Here is a 14,642-nt window from a genome sequence, read left to right as displayed (position 1 = left end):
AATGGTCCCTTAGAATAGAATCACTCCTAATCCTGACTGTATCCAAGGCAATGCTGACTCTCCCCACTGAAGGCTTCTACCGATAAACAGAAAGACACAGTGTTCAAAACAAGATATCCATTGATTCGATCCTAACTAAGCATTTAAACATACAGTCTAGTTTTCTTTCCATCTCTTTCCACCCCATTTCTACTGTCATTCGCAATTAGTTGGAGTATACCCAGGGGGCAAAGGAAGGTGTGCTGCATTTGCCCCGACATACAAAGTTGTCCACCAGAAATATTATCTATGACCCAGTAGGATCACAACCTATATGGACAACCCGGTCAATTTGTACAACAAAGTCCAATATGGCCGCCTTTAGTTTTAATGGGGGGGTCAATAGGGCAAAATTTTAAACTGAGGGATATTTCCACGAAACTTCACAGGTTGATCAATGGTATACATATGAACATTTTTTGTATTGCAAGTTTCCATGAAATCCAATATGGCCGCCACAATATGGCCGCCATAATGTAAGGACCCAGAAAATAGGTTTTGCCTCTAACTTCTGAACCAGATGAGCTAGAAACGCAAACTTGGTGTCTATTTCATGGTGTCTGACCATGGGAGACTCAATGGAATAGCTAATTTTATTATTGGGTGTGTCTGGACCTTTATTGTGCATATTTGCAAGATGGTGGACTCCCAAAATAGAGCTTTAACATAATTTCTACCATGATTGTTGACTGCTTTTGCAAATACAAGCAATATGAATCCATTTGCTAAGATTTATGGCACAGAAGGGACTTATACCTGTATTATTCTTGAGTTTGCATGTTGTCAAAATGGCTGTAAACGAGATATTATATTTCCTGTCCGATTCTACTGTATGTAGTTGTAGCAATGACTTCAGATAAAATCAGAGACCAAAACAATGTATCTTAGAAATTATTTTTTAATTTAAAAAAAGAAAAAAAGAGAGAGATTATCTCAATGAAATGAATGCAACTGCCTTTTTGGGTCTTTCACACATAGACATGCACATGCTTTCCAACAACTTCAGCTTCAGGGAAATTATAATGAACACATGATTAAAACAGGCTGCATTATAATGCAAATAATTGCTAGTCACTATCACTGTCATGTGTACCTATCCTGCTGCATCTTGTCTCCAGTCCTTGGCAACGACACCCCAAGTAGCATGCAATTCCCTTCTTCGCACATGAACAGTTTTTCTGGCAGCCTTTGATACAGCTACATGATATTGCCTTGTCCATTGATATAGGCCAGGCTGGCTCTGTAGATGGACAGGGGACTGCCTTCCCATCACTGAGAGACCATCCATATTCAGTGAAGCAAGGGATGTCTGGCTTCGCGATGTGTGCAGTTTTATCTATTATGGCTGCTAGAGCAGCTCTTTTCAGGTGCAGGCCAAAGGCATTTTCTGTAGGTGGCAGCAGCTTCAACAGGGTTGATCGGTTATTTAGAAACTTGTACACTCTCAGCTTTGCCAGGTCAAAGTCCTCCGAATGGTCAGCTTTTGATGCATATACAGCTATTGTGAGGTCTCTAGCCTGATTCTTGACATCCTCTGAGAGGGAATAAGAGGAATTTTCAACAAACTCCTGAAGTGCAGGGAGATCTAGACCCATGCTGGTCTTGAACCATGCCTTCTTTCCAGTGAAAAAGGGATAGCTGGTGGTATCTCTGCCACTCAGGCTGTGAATAAAGGGCAGGGCACGACACTGTGCGAGTCCAAGGGCTGAGACCATGTGATGGATAGGAAGATATGCATCCTGCTCTGTTCTCACCCACAGCTCTGGAAGGTCTAGGAGGTGGGTGACAGCATGATATAGGCACATGATGATGATGTCTGTGTCATTAGCATGGATGACAACTCTGTCAACTTTATGAGCCTGGACACTGTAGATGGTGTGTAGAATTACCCTTGTGTCGGCCTCCTGTTGTGTTGACTCTAGTGCAGGGACATCAACAACACACCCCTCCTTGATCACCACACTCCTTGTCTCTTCTTTAAATCCTCCACTCTATCCCCTTTTCACTGGAAAGAAGGCATGGTTCAAGACCAGCATGGGTCTAGATCTCCCTGCACTTCAGGAGTTTGTTGGAAATTCCTCTTATTCCCTCTCAGAGGATGTCAAGAATCAGGCTAGAGACCTCACAATAGCTGTATATGCATCAAAAGCTGACCATTCGGAGGACTTTGACCTGGCAAAGCTGAGAGTGTACAAGTTCCTAAATAACCGATCAACCCTGTTGAAGCTGCTGCCACCTACAGAAAATGCCTTTGGCCTGCACCTGAAAAGAGCTGCTCTAGCAGCCATAATAGATAAAACTGCACACATCGCGAAGCCAGACATCCCTTGCTTCACTGAATATGGATGGTCTCTCAGTGATGGGAAGGCAGTCCCCTGTCCATCGACAGAGCCAGCCTGGCCTATATCAATGGACAAGGCAATATCATGTAGCTGTATCAAAGGCTGCCAGAAAAACTGTTCATGTGCGAAGAAGGGAATTGCTTGCTACTTGGGGTGTCGTTGCCAAGGACTGGAGACAAGATGCAGCAGGATAGGTACACATGACAGTGATAGTGACTAGCAATTATTTGCATTATAATGCAGCCTGTTTTAATCATGTGTTCATTATAATTTCCCTGAAGCTGAAGTTGTTGGAAAGCATGTGCATGTCTATGTGTGAAAGACCCAAAAAGGCAGTTGCATTCATTTCATTGAGATAATCTCTCTCTTTTTTTATTTTTTTTAAATTAAAACATAATTTCTAAGATACATTGTTTTGGTCTCTGATTTTATCTGAAGTCATTGCTACAACTACATACAGTAGAATCGGACAGGAAATATAATATCTCGTTTACAGCCATTTTGACAACATGCAAACTCAAGAATAATACAGGTATAAGTCCCTTCTGTGCCATAAATCTTAGCAAATGGATTCATATTGCTTGTATTTGCAAAAGCAGTCAACAATCATGGTAGAAATTATGTTAAAGCTCTATTTTGGGAGTCCACCATCTTGCAAATATGCACAATAAAGGTCCAGACACACCCAATAATAAAATTAGCTATTCCATTGAGTCTCCCATGGTCAGACACCATGAAATAGACACCAAGTTTGCGTTTCTAGCTCATCTGGTTCAGAAGTTAGAGGCAAAACCTATTTTCTGGGTCCTTACATTATGGCGGCCATATTGTGGCGGCCATATTGGATTTCATGGAAACTTGCAATACAAAAAATGTTCATATGTATACCATTGATCAACCTGTGAAGTTTCGTGGAAATATCCCTCAGTTTAAAATGTTGCCCTATTCACCCCCCATTAAAACTAAAGGCGGCCATATTGGACTTTGTTGTACAAATTGACCAGGTTGTCCATATAGGTTGTGATCCTACTGGGTCATAGATAATATTTCTGGTGGACAACTTTGTATGTCGGGGCAAATGCAGGTTTCCTAAAAAAAGGCTGGTTTGCCGCCTGGGTAGTAATGCCTTTGAGATGGATCATTTCTGTTAAATTAAGCGTAATTCTGCATGTTGACATTAGCTGTCAGGCCAGTGCAATGAATCTCCTCCTAAGTCTTCATAATACAGTGGTATTAAATACCTAGCCCGATTAATCATTCAGGAAATTAAAATGCTTTAATTACAGTACATACAGCACATCATCATGTGGATCTATTTGCCTGGGCTGATGATACAACTGCCCAATAAATATGGGTTTGCCATTCAGGGACTGGGAAGCTTTTAGTGCTAAGGAGACCATAGATCAAACAGAAATTGAGCTATATTTAATGTTTGCTGTGAGATCAAATTGTTCTCTTTATACCCTGTGGTGAATATGAGAAAGAAAGAAGTATCTCTCGGACAAGATTTTTGCAAATGGCTCAGAAATCAGTTAGCAGACTGAGGACCAGAGGCTTGTGGTAATCTGACATTTGTTCCGCATTAACAGCTTTCATTTTGGCAGTCAATTAGATGGCAACACCAATACAAAGCAAGTGCCCAGTACAACATATTCGCTTGTAGGGCCCCAGTACAGAAAATGGTGAGAAATGCTTACAATTTACAATTTAGGCATTTAGCAGACGCTCTTAATCCAGGGCGAAATACAATAAGCAAGATAATAAGCAAGATAATTGGTCAATACATCAACAACAATACAACAAATGCATAGGAATATCAATCTAGAAAACAATAACTTTGGTAGACCACACACCTAATCAGTAAAAACGTTTTGTAAAACCTAAAAATGCTATCTAGCTTTCATGTATGGTCATCGAGGGTAGGCGAGTGCAAGTGCTATGGGTTTACAAATGCAGTAAGTGCTATGGGTATACAAATGCTTGTCTTAAAATAAAGAATGTCTTGTCTACTCTTTGTTAATGTATGAACTGTGTGTATTGTTTATTTATTGGAATTACATTAGGATACAGGCCTTCACCATATTCCAAAATACAAGAACAAAGGCTACATAATTTGACCAAATGAAAATGTATTTCCCCTATTTGCCCTGTTGTTCTCATGTGTTTTTCCCATGTATACCAGACAAACCACTGCTCAGCATTTGTGGAAAGTGGTATTGAAAAGACTTCTCAATTGCTCATCATGCTGTTAAGCACCCTGAAAGAGCCCTGTTATTATCAATAATTATGCCATTCTAACACATCTTGCTTTTCAATCGAGGGAAAGGTTAAGCCATAATTGTTGTTATTGTCCTGTCACTTTGCTGAGAAACCCTTACAATGGGGTTTGTGTCAGTCACTCACCATGACATGGCCACAAGGGAATAAGTAACAACAGGAGAGGAGAATTGAACCTTTCACCGTGCGCGAGTGACAGAAGGTTAAAGTTATCTTACAGTAGCACATGGCAACTCCAAGACAAAACATCTTTAAAGTTAGGTGACGCCTGTCTCAGTCACGTTGCAGGCAGGTGTTACATAAACTCCAGCTTGTTCTAACTAAAAACTAAAAGAAGTTTGAACACGTGACTCTGTTTATTTTCTCTTCACTGGCTCCCACTCCCAGTGAAACTAGTTTCTAATTTGTAAGTAAAGCTCTGCTTCACCATACAAGACTCGCACAAAACTAGTGAAATAGCCGCACAAAACTAGTGAAATAGCCGATCTACACGCACACAACGCCTCGCGGTGCGTTGCGTGCTTGTAGATCCGCTATTTTCAAAATGATAAATACAAAACAAACGGTTTTGGACATACAAGGTTTCCACCCGACAACAACGCTATGTTATGACATGCTCACTCCATGCACACCTGCTTAGATCAACAAATAAAGGTCTCCCCTCTAAACGTAGAATGAACTCTAAATCAGGTATGGCACTTTCAGTCACTATGGTCCCACACTTTATGGAACTCTATACCAGTCGAACTAAGGTCTGCTACAACAGCGCCCTCTTTTAAAAGCAGACTAAAAACCAAACTATTTTCACAAGCTTTTTACTAGGTTTGAAGTGTGCCGTACAACTGTCACTTTATTGTAACTCATTCTTATGTTTTAATCATATGTAATAAGTTTGTGTTTTTCTTAAATATGTGATTTCTATATATAAATACATTTGACTTGACCTAGGACCCCAATGGAAGCAAGGACATTTTCGTGTAATCCTAGGTGTACTCGTGCTGTTTTACATTTCTGTCTAATAAAATAGTCAACAGTGGCCACTGCTTATAGCCTGTAAAAGCTTGGGTGTACATTTGTACACATTTGGAGTTATAAAGGGACAATGACAATGAGTATTGTATGTGTATATTTCTCTAAGCTTCTAGACTGCTTTGTAGAAGCCCATGTATGGAGACTAAGCACACAACAACACTAGGGTCCTGGTGACTCAGCATGTTCATTATAGCATGCAAATCATGCATGAACGGATGCCACCGTTCAAGTGTTTGACATCATCTGGCACTGAAAACATAAACTAAAGATGAGAATGAAGAAATTAGAAAGGGAAGACAGATGGAGAATAAATAAGTAATTGATGAAATAAAAAACATGTCAGATGGATTTGGTTTGTTTTTACCTTATGACAGGGTTCCCCAATTAGTTTTCCCCAAGGGCCGAATTATGTCTAGGGTACCAAGCCGAGGGCCACAACATTGAATTATGTCTAGGGTACCAAGCCGAGGGCCACAACATTGAATTATGTCTAGGGTACCAAGCCGAGGGCCACAACATTGAATTATGTCTAGGGTACCAAGCCGAGGGCCACAACATTGCGGGAGGCGGCAGCGGCGTTCCCGCTACTCCAGCAACAGTTCAGATATACTAGCGTTGTTGCTGCTCTTATACCACCATTATTATAATTATTATAAATGATAAATTATAAATGATTAAGGATTACTGTGATAATAGTAAGCTTACGTTTCATATTGCACTCATCATACCTGTAACTTTCACTATTCCCCCCCCCCCCCCCAAATAAATAAATAAATAAATAAATATATATATACAAAAAAATAATTTGGACTGGGGTTGGTGGGGGCCAGACAGAACCCCCCCCCCCCCCCCCCCCCCACGGGCCGCCTATTGGGGAACCCTGCCTTATGAACCCTGAGATTCCTGAGATTAAGTTGGTACATTTGGTTACGTTTGTAGTACACTGTCCCTCTCCGATTTACAAATGGATATATTAACTGAGGGTTTTACTCCTGTAGCAGACAAAGGTATTGGTAAATCAAGATGGCTCACCTATCAGTGATGGCACAATTATGCTCAAGAGCTAAGATTCTGGGGAAGATCTGTAGAAATGTACTCTCTAAGTGACTGGCAACAAATATCAAATATAATGTCAGGTCAACAAATAACAAATATAATGTCATTCATCTTGCAAATGTCACTGTACCTGCAGTGCAACACATGCATACAGGGATATGAAATACACTTTACTTAAAGGTCGCCAAATCACATTTGTAACACATTATAATGTGCTAGGGCATTATAAAGGGCTTTGCAGACAGGCGTGATTTTTTGCACAGAAAAAACAGCCTTTTTTTTTTTTAAGGAACCAATGATTCTCTATCACCTCATGCACACCTGCACCGAATTTGCCGTGTGGCAAGTGGCTGCAACAGTGCGGTTTTTTTCAATCAAACCCAGTTTGATTTGTGCGTCTTTTCGCATCTTCAAACTTTTCGTTCTTCAAACTTTGTGCATGCAAGTTGTAGCATAATTGTCTTATATTATGTCGGTTTTCCAAAAGTTGCCACACTTAAAACAAGGTTAGTTTAGATTTAACTAATTTAAGTAATGTGGGATACAGTAAGCATAAATCACTTACATTATGATTAGGCCTATATTATATTGTCAAGACCTTGCCAATTCAATTCACGTAGCATTGTCAATCTTCTCCTCACAGGTTATGTAAAAACCAATAACGAAACATAGTGCCCTTGGGGCCATAGTGCAATAGTAATACATAAGAAACAGAACAAAGCAATAAAAATGTTTTTGTGAATTGTTCCTGCCCTCCTGAAGTCGAAAGTTATCTTCATCTTGGTGACATTCAGAGAGAGATTGTTGTCACTACACCATTAGTCAACTCACCTTATCCTATAGGAGGATTCATCATTGTTGGTGATATCCCCATGACTATGATGTCATCAGCATAGTTGATGAGCTCTAGTTTATGGCATTGCAGTCATATACCGGTAGCTTAACGGTGTGTAATGGGCTCAGCAGTCAGCACACAGCCTTGCGGAGCATTCACATTAGCTGTGAAAGATGTTCATAGTATACCATGTGTGGATTCTGACAATCAAAACTGTCCTACTGTATATACTCCAGGTTCTACCGGAATAGATGGTTGGCAGAGGCTATTGTATCCTAATTTATTTTTCTGCCAGAACACATACTGTATTGGTCGGGGTCCAGTTCGAGATGGAGGCATCGCGGTGCGTCTCGGCCAGCCACACACTTCATAACAAATTAAGTCACTACCATGGATTGGGATGCTAGTCATTAAGGCAAATTGCTGGAGATTTGTTGGCTACTGGAATGATGGTAGCTGATTTGAGTCATGAGCAAACACCAGTCATGGCTAGTGAGATGTTGAAGATGTCTGTTAGCAGCACACCTGTCAGCTGTTTGGTGGCTGGGTGGCAGGGGGTGTTATCTGGGCCAGCTTTGTGTGGGTTCACCCGAAGTACGGGCGGGGGGTTCTTATTAGTAGCTTCACAGTGTTTGCAGAAAGTATCTATTGTGTCTGGCAGGGAGTTGTTAGACGTTTTTGTTACCACCACGCTTGACTGATGCGGTGTCCTCTTGGATCATCAACTTAGCACAGAAAAATGGATCGCACAACATGGCAAGAGTTGATGGTCATTGCTCAATGTGTGGTCTATCCCTAATTCCCTATGGAATTCATGGAATGCATGTGCGGGGAAAAACATATTTAAAATATTGATTTGATGCTCAAATTAACCATTTTCACATGCATTGCATAAATTCCATAGGGATATACCACACATGGACAAATGATATCATCAACTAGCGACGGGCATTGCCCCTATTGAGTGAAAGATTCGCTTTTTCTAGAATAAGTAAAATATTTAAGGTTTTTTATTTTACAATTTGGTTAAAGAGGACAATTATAATGTATTAAGGTATATTTGGGATCCTTTTAATTACTTGCTGTGTACGTAAGATGAACCCTAACCATGTGAGTGACCCCATGATATTGCCTCTAGCATTACCATGAGGTCAAAAGGTCTACATTGCACACACACACACACACACACACACACACACACACACACACACACACACACACACACACACACACACACACACACACACACACACACACACACACACACGTGTTGTCCAATGTCAAGACTATATTTCATTGTGTGTGTGTGTGTGTGTGTGTGTGTGTGTGTGTGTGTGTGTGTGTGTGTGTGTGCGTGTGCGTGTGCGTGTGCGTATCCGTGGGCGTGGGCGTGCGCACGTACCCAATGCCCAGATCAAAGTATACTTTACTTCAATTCACAACATGAGCATATTTATCTATTTTTGTGATGGAGCTGAAGCCACAGGCGTCTTAACTTAGACAGATGGTGAACTCTTTAGTTTGCAATTGTAATAATACATTGATGGTGGGTGGGTGGGGGGTCTTAAGTCAATTATCACCTTCACTTGTCTTGGCAGCGTTCGGCTCCAGATTGTTCTGACTGTACCAGTCCAGGACACCTACACAATCTTCATCCTCGTGATATCTGTAGACTCATCTGCCAGAACAGACCAAAACAGTCTGGCTTGCTGTGGTTTGCAAACTTGATCAGTTTGACAGATGGTTGCTGGAAGCCTTGTTGTGATGCAGTCCCGGTGCTAATGTCAGGGCATGCAAGATGTGTTTGCCTAGCCACACAACCTGTTCCTTCTCAGTGGTGTAAGGTAACAAAGTAGATTTACTTAAGCACTGTACTTAAGTGCAATGTTGAGGTATTTGTACTTTGCTTGAGTATTTCCAATACTTTTACTTCTAATCCACTACATGTCGGATCCAGATATTGTACTCTTACTCCTATACATTTTTATTTAAACACTTTTGTAAATTTTTATTATTATTGCAGTATTGATACTTTTACTTAAAGGGGGCGTGACACGGCCAAAACAGCTAATTATGGCTATCAAATTAGCCAATTTTTTTAATGATGTCATGTACCCCCATGTTCATTTTGACCCAATCAAATTAATTTATTATATTTACTGTACTGAAAGTAGTACTTTCTGTACAGTAACCGAAATAAATTAATTTGATTGGGCTAATATGGGGGGAGGGGCGGAGTCGATTATCCATATCATTATCTTTTGAAACTGCCCCAAAAAAAGCTGTCCGAGGTGTCTTTCCGACTTTCTAAACCAACTTTAAAACTATCAGTTCTAGGGGTAAAAATGATATAGCATTAGCTATAAAATCAATGGTTAGATAGACCGATAAAAAAGTACATGTCTTCTTCAAAAAAGGTGTCAAAAAAAGTGTACGAGGGTCAACACGCTTCTCCCCGTCTATGCGACGGTTTTGTCGGCCATACCCTGCTGTCTCTTGCCCTAACCTGACGTGAGCACCCGGGACACCGGAGCAACCGTAGAACGAGGGACCAGCGATCTCCTCCTCCTCCTCCGCAGAGGAGGTCCGCGGCTCATACACTCTGTGTGTGTGTGTGTAGCCTGTGTGTGTGTGTGTGTGCTTTCGCGCGCGCGTGTGTGTGTGTGTGTGTGTGTGTGTGTGTGTGTACACACACAATAGCTCCCGCAAATAGCCGTGCGGTGCAGCGCTAGCCACGCTACACGCTAACAACAAGGTTGTGCGCGGCACCGCACAACGGACGAAGTATACATTGCGCGGCACCGCACGACGGACGAAGTATACATTCACTACTAACTGATACGGCCCCGCCTCCTTTTCAGACTGTTTGAAGAAACACCACGTGACCTACTGTATCATAATGTTAATTTTCGGCCGGTGTCGCCACTCCTTTAAGTAAAACAATTGAGTACTTTTCCCACCACAGTTCCTTCTCTATCCAGACATATATGGATAGAGATTTCTCTTGCAACAATTCAGAAATGATGTAGGCCTATGGAATGCTGAGCTAAATAAGCTAAATCATGGTATATGGGCAGACCTTTTTGTGTGTGCTGGAAAATTAATGCAGTCTGTCGCTGAGTACATCATCTGCTAATCTATTAGCTCTAGTCTGTAAGCAAACTGTAGGACTTCCAAAGGTAAATTGGTCAAGCTAAAGGGCTTTGCACACAGGCCTGTTGCGTATTTTCTTTTTTCTTTTTTTAGTTTGCTGCATGATTAAAACGCATTGGATTTGGTGTGCAATGCTGTGTGGAATCCGCACTGCGGATCAGAAAAGCAGTCATAAAAGGAGTCAATGAGTTTTTAGTGCATGCGAAAAGACGCACACATCGAACTGGGTTCGATCGGGGAAAAAAAAGAAACGTTTTCTTTTTAAAAAAAAATCTTCTGTTTCTGAAAAAACGCATCGGTGAGCCCTTTAGTCAATGCTTGCCACTTTACGATTAGTTGACAACTGCTCAAAACTCATTGCAGACAGCAATCTTTTGTGTTTAAGGTCTTATCAGTAGCTGGATTGGAATAATAGAAGAAGGTGCAGACTTGTCTAAAAATAGACAGAAAGGGCTGCATAGCTCCAGCCAGAAATTGAACATTAGTGTTTCAGGGACTGTTTCAAGGCTGTTGCTTTGTCTTCAGATCACTTCAGATAATGAATCTGGTTATCTGGATACAGATTTCATGTTAATACCAGGTGCAAATGAGGCCTTGCTCAGCTGTTCTTTGATGGTGAGTGAGGTGTGAAGTGGGCCGGCCCGGGCTGTTAGGAAGGATGAGGGAGAGGGGTGGGAAGGGTACCCCCAAAATGGCACAGTGCCCATTCAAACCGGGAAATAGGTTTTAAAAAAGAATCCCCCCAAAACATTTGAATGTTTTGTATAATATCAAATGTCATGCAGATGTCAGCATACCGGTATATCAGCAGAATCTTGCTACATTATTTCCTATTTTTTACTTAGGGAAAAGCTCTAACTGTGCCCCTCTGCCCCAGAATTATTTCTTGCATAACGCCCTCCACCATAAAAAACTATATAGTGAGTGTTTGGACAGTCTTCTTTGTTTCTATCCAACTTATGGACATTTTGCTGTATCTTTGCTAAGCACTGTAAATCCTGAAAATCCCTTTGGGGATCAATAAAGTGAATCTATTGCTGAAACCAATGCTCACTTGATCACAATGATGTTAGAAAGCTCTCTCACTCAACGCTCTCTCTTTCTCTTTGTCAATGTCATCATCACTCTATTCCAGGCAGTACTTTACTTTCAAAATGTCATTCCGTCAAGTCATGCTGCCTGATGCCGGCCAAATGACTAGGCTACGTCTCAGGTCTTACATCCTCATTTCCTACACTTCTATCCTTTCCGTAAAAGGATTTATTTGGGATGCTCCTTTTAGGTAGGGTGTTTAACTTTACTTGTACTGTACTACATTTCTTTTTGTATTGACTATACTTGTACTGTTTTCCATTTTTGTCTACTAAAATACGCAATAAAGTACCGCCCACTGAGTAAGCATGTGGGAAACGAGAAAAGGAGAGAGGACATTTGTTTAGAGAAGTGGGACGTCAATTCCTCTGTTGTGCGATGTCCATATATCTGATGACAACTTCACAGGTGATATGCCAACTCCCTTGTAGGGGTGTTATATTGTCAGCTAGAGGGGTGGGAATCATCACCCGTCATGCTGTTCAGCTTGCAAACACTTCCTGGAAGCTTGCAGAAAGAACATTTTCGAACACCAAAATTGCCGCCATACAAGTCAGCGCCCGTTTACACATGAGATGGATTTTAACATTTCTACTATACAGTCTGCATCATTTAGGTGAAAATGTGATAAAATATGAATCTCATCTAAATTGAAGAAAGGATCCTCATAATATACTGATAGAGGATCTTATATACTGTAGTATGAAGATTAATGACTTTATTAACAAAGAGATAGGTTGTCTGTATTTATTTATTTAAAATACATAAGAAACAGATACAATGAATTATATTTCAAATGTGTACTTGAAATTGTTACAAAAGTTATCACAAACTGTACACTTCATGACAGTAGTTGCATTTGCTGCTTTTGCTCAATATTGATTTGCACAATTCAAGCTAAACACGCTAAAATTCCTAGACGGGGGCGGGGCATAACTTGATCAATTAGCTTGGATATGTTTCCATTGTGACAAGTTATTAACAACTGTTACAGAACGTGTATAAATACAAACACAAGCCTGAGCCGTACAAAGAAATCACCAAACAATCAATATAAATACATAGTATTTCTATACCGCCAGAAGTTTACAACTTACTTTCTTCATTCACTTTTGAATATAATGTAAACAAACATGGTCATAAACAACTATGTACAAATGTAAACACAAAGTTAGAAATGTTGAATATTCGAATATATTCATTAGTTACATTTTACTTATTCGGTGATTATATTAATATAATGACATGCATGCTACGAGTAGAAATAGTTGATCTTCTAATATAGGTAACAGCGCAGCAGAAAAGCATAATTATTTTTCATGTGCAAGTACAGTAAGTTAAGTAAGTTAACAGTACATAGCCTTTGTAGTATATTTGCTATGGTGATTACTTAATTGTTTATTACTCATATGTAAACAAAAAGTCAGTAAATCCAATATTTTAGATGCACTTAACTCAATATCGTATGGCTTAATATGATGTAAGAAATGTACACTATATATTATCGTGACGCGTCGCTCCTTGAGGGCAGACGTGTCCAGTGGAGCTCCTGCACCTTCTCTTTATTGGTACTGTACTGCTCTTGTCTTTGTTTTGTTTTTTTCCCTCTTATCTATCTTTTCTTACGTCTCTGTAACTTTGTAAATAACTGTATACTGCTGTGCTACTACTGGACAACTGAATTTCCCCCTTGGGATAATAAAGGTATCTATCTATCTATCTATCTATGACCTCTAACGATTGAAATCTGAGGAGAGCTATATCTCTAGTTTCTATAACTTGGGGAGAACCATTTTAATTTTAATTAAATGATGATTAAAGTCCTAAAATGTTAAATTTTCTTAGTGGATTTCAATTCCCTGAATTTCTACCTGGTGAAAATCTTATTATTTTAACTCTTTGCTGTTCTCAAAATGTGTTGGCCAGTAGGCCTTCACTTGGACAGCAAATTAATTGAATGGTCAAAGTTTCATTTATCTAATTTATTCACTTCTGCCTTTATTTTGATGAAGATCCAGATACCTATTCAGTTTGAAATGACTTTTTATATAAAAAAGGGCTTTTTGACCCATAAATGAATGGTATTTTTGTGGGCATTGTTCTTCAAAACAGTGTTAAACTGTTCAAAATGTACTACCAATAGCTTTCTTCACCAATGTGTTCTTATAGGTATCTAGAATCACCTCTCAATAAATTCAAACCCAATTCCTCTGGGAAAATCCTGGAGAGCCAATCAAAGTTAAGGAGCACAGAGGACTTGGGTGAAACATATGAAAAGATTTAAAAGTCTAAAATGAACTTGTGAGGTGTCTAACTAGGGGTTAGCGAGACATTTTTACTCAAAAATAATGGTTGGAATGGATTCAGCACCTCTGATAACCCCTAGTTTGACACCTCACAAGTTGATTTTAGACTTGTAATTCTTTTCATATTTTTCACCCAAGCCATCTGGGCTCCTTAACTTTGATTGGCTCTCCAGGATTTTCCCTGAGGAATTGGGTTTGCAGAGGTGATTCTAGACACCTATAAGAACACATTGGTGAAGAAAGCTTTTGGTTGTACATTTTTTCACAGATGGTCCAAACATCTTGCTAAAATTCCCTAATTAAATATTTTATGTTGACATAGATGACTATTTGAAGCATCTGCAACAATTAATTTGTACACATTTAAATAGCAATAAATGGCAACAATATGTATTTAAAATAGATTTTAGATTAAGTTGAACAAGTTTCACCGGCTGGCCCTTTAAAGTCTCTTCTAGATTTTTTTTTCTATTTAGACCAATACAGTAGCTGATAAAATATACAGCATAT

This window comes from Nannobrachium achirus (assembly GCF_963921795.1).
Source record: "Nannobrachium achirus genome assembly, chromosome: 23".
In the NCBI taxonomy this organism is placed as follows: Eukaryota; Metazoa; Chordata; class Actinopteri; order Myctophiformes; family Myctophidae; genus Nannobrachium; species Nannobrachium achirus.
The sequence above is the reverse complement of the archived record's forward strand: the minus strand, read 5'-3'. Positions refer to the sequence as shown.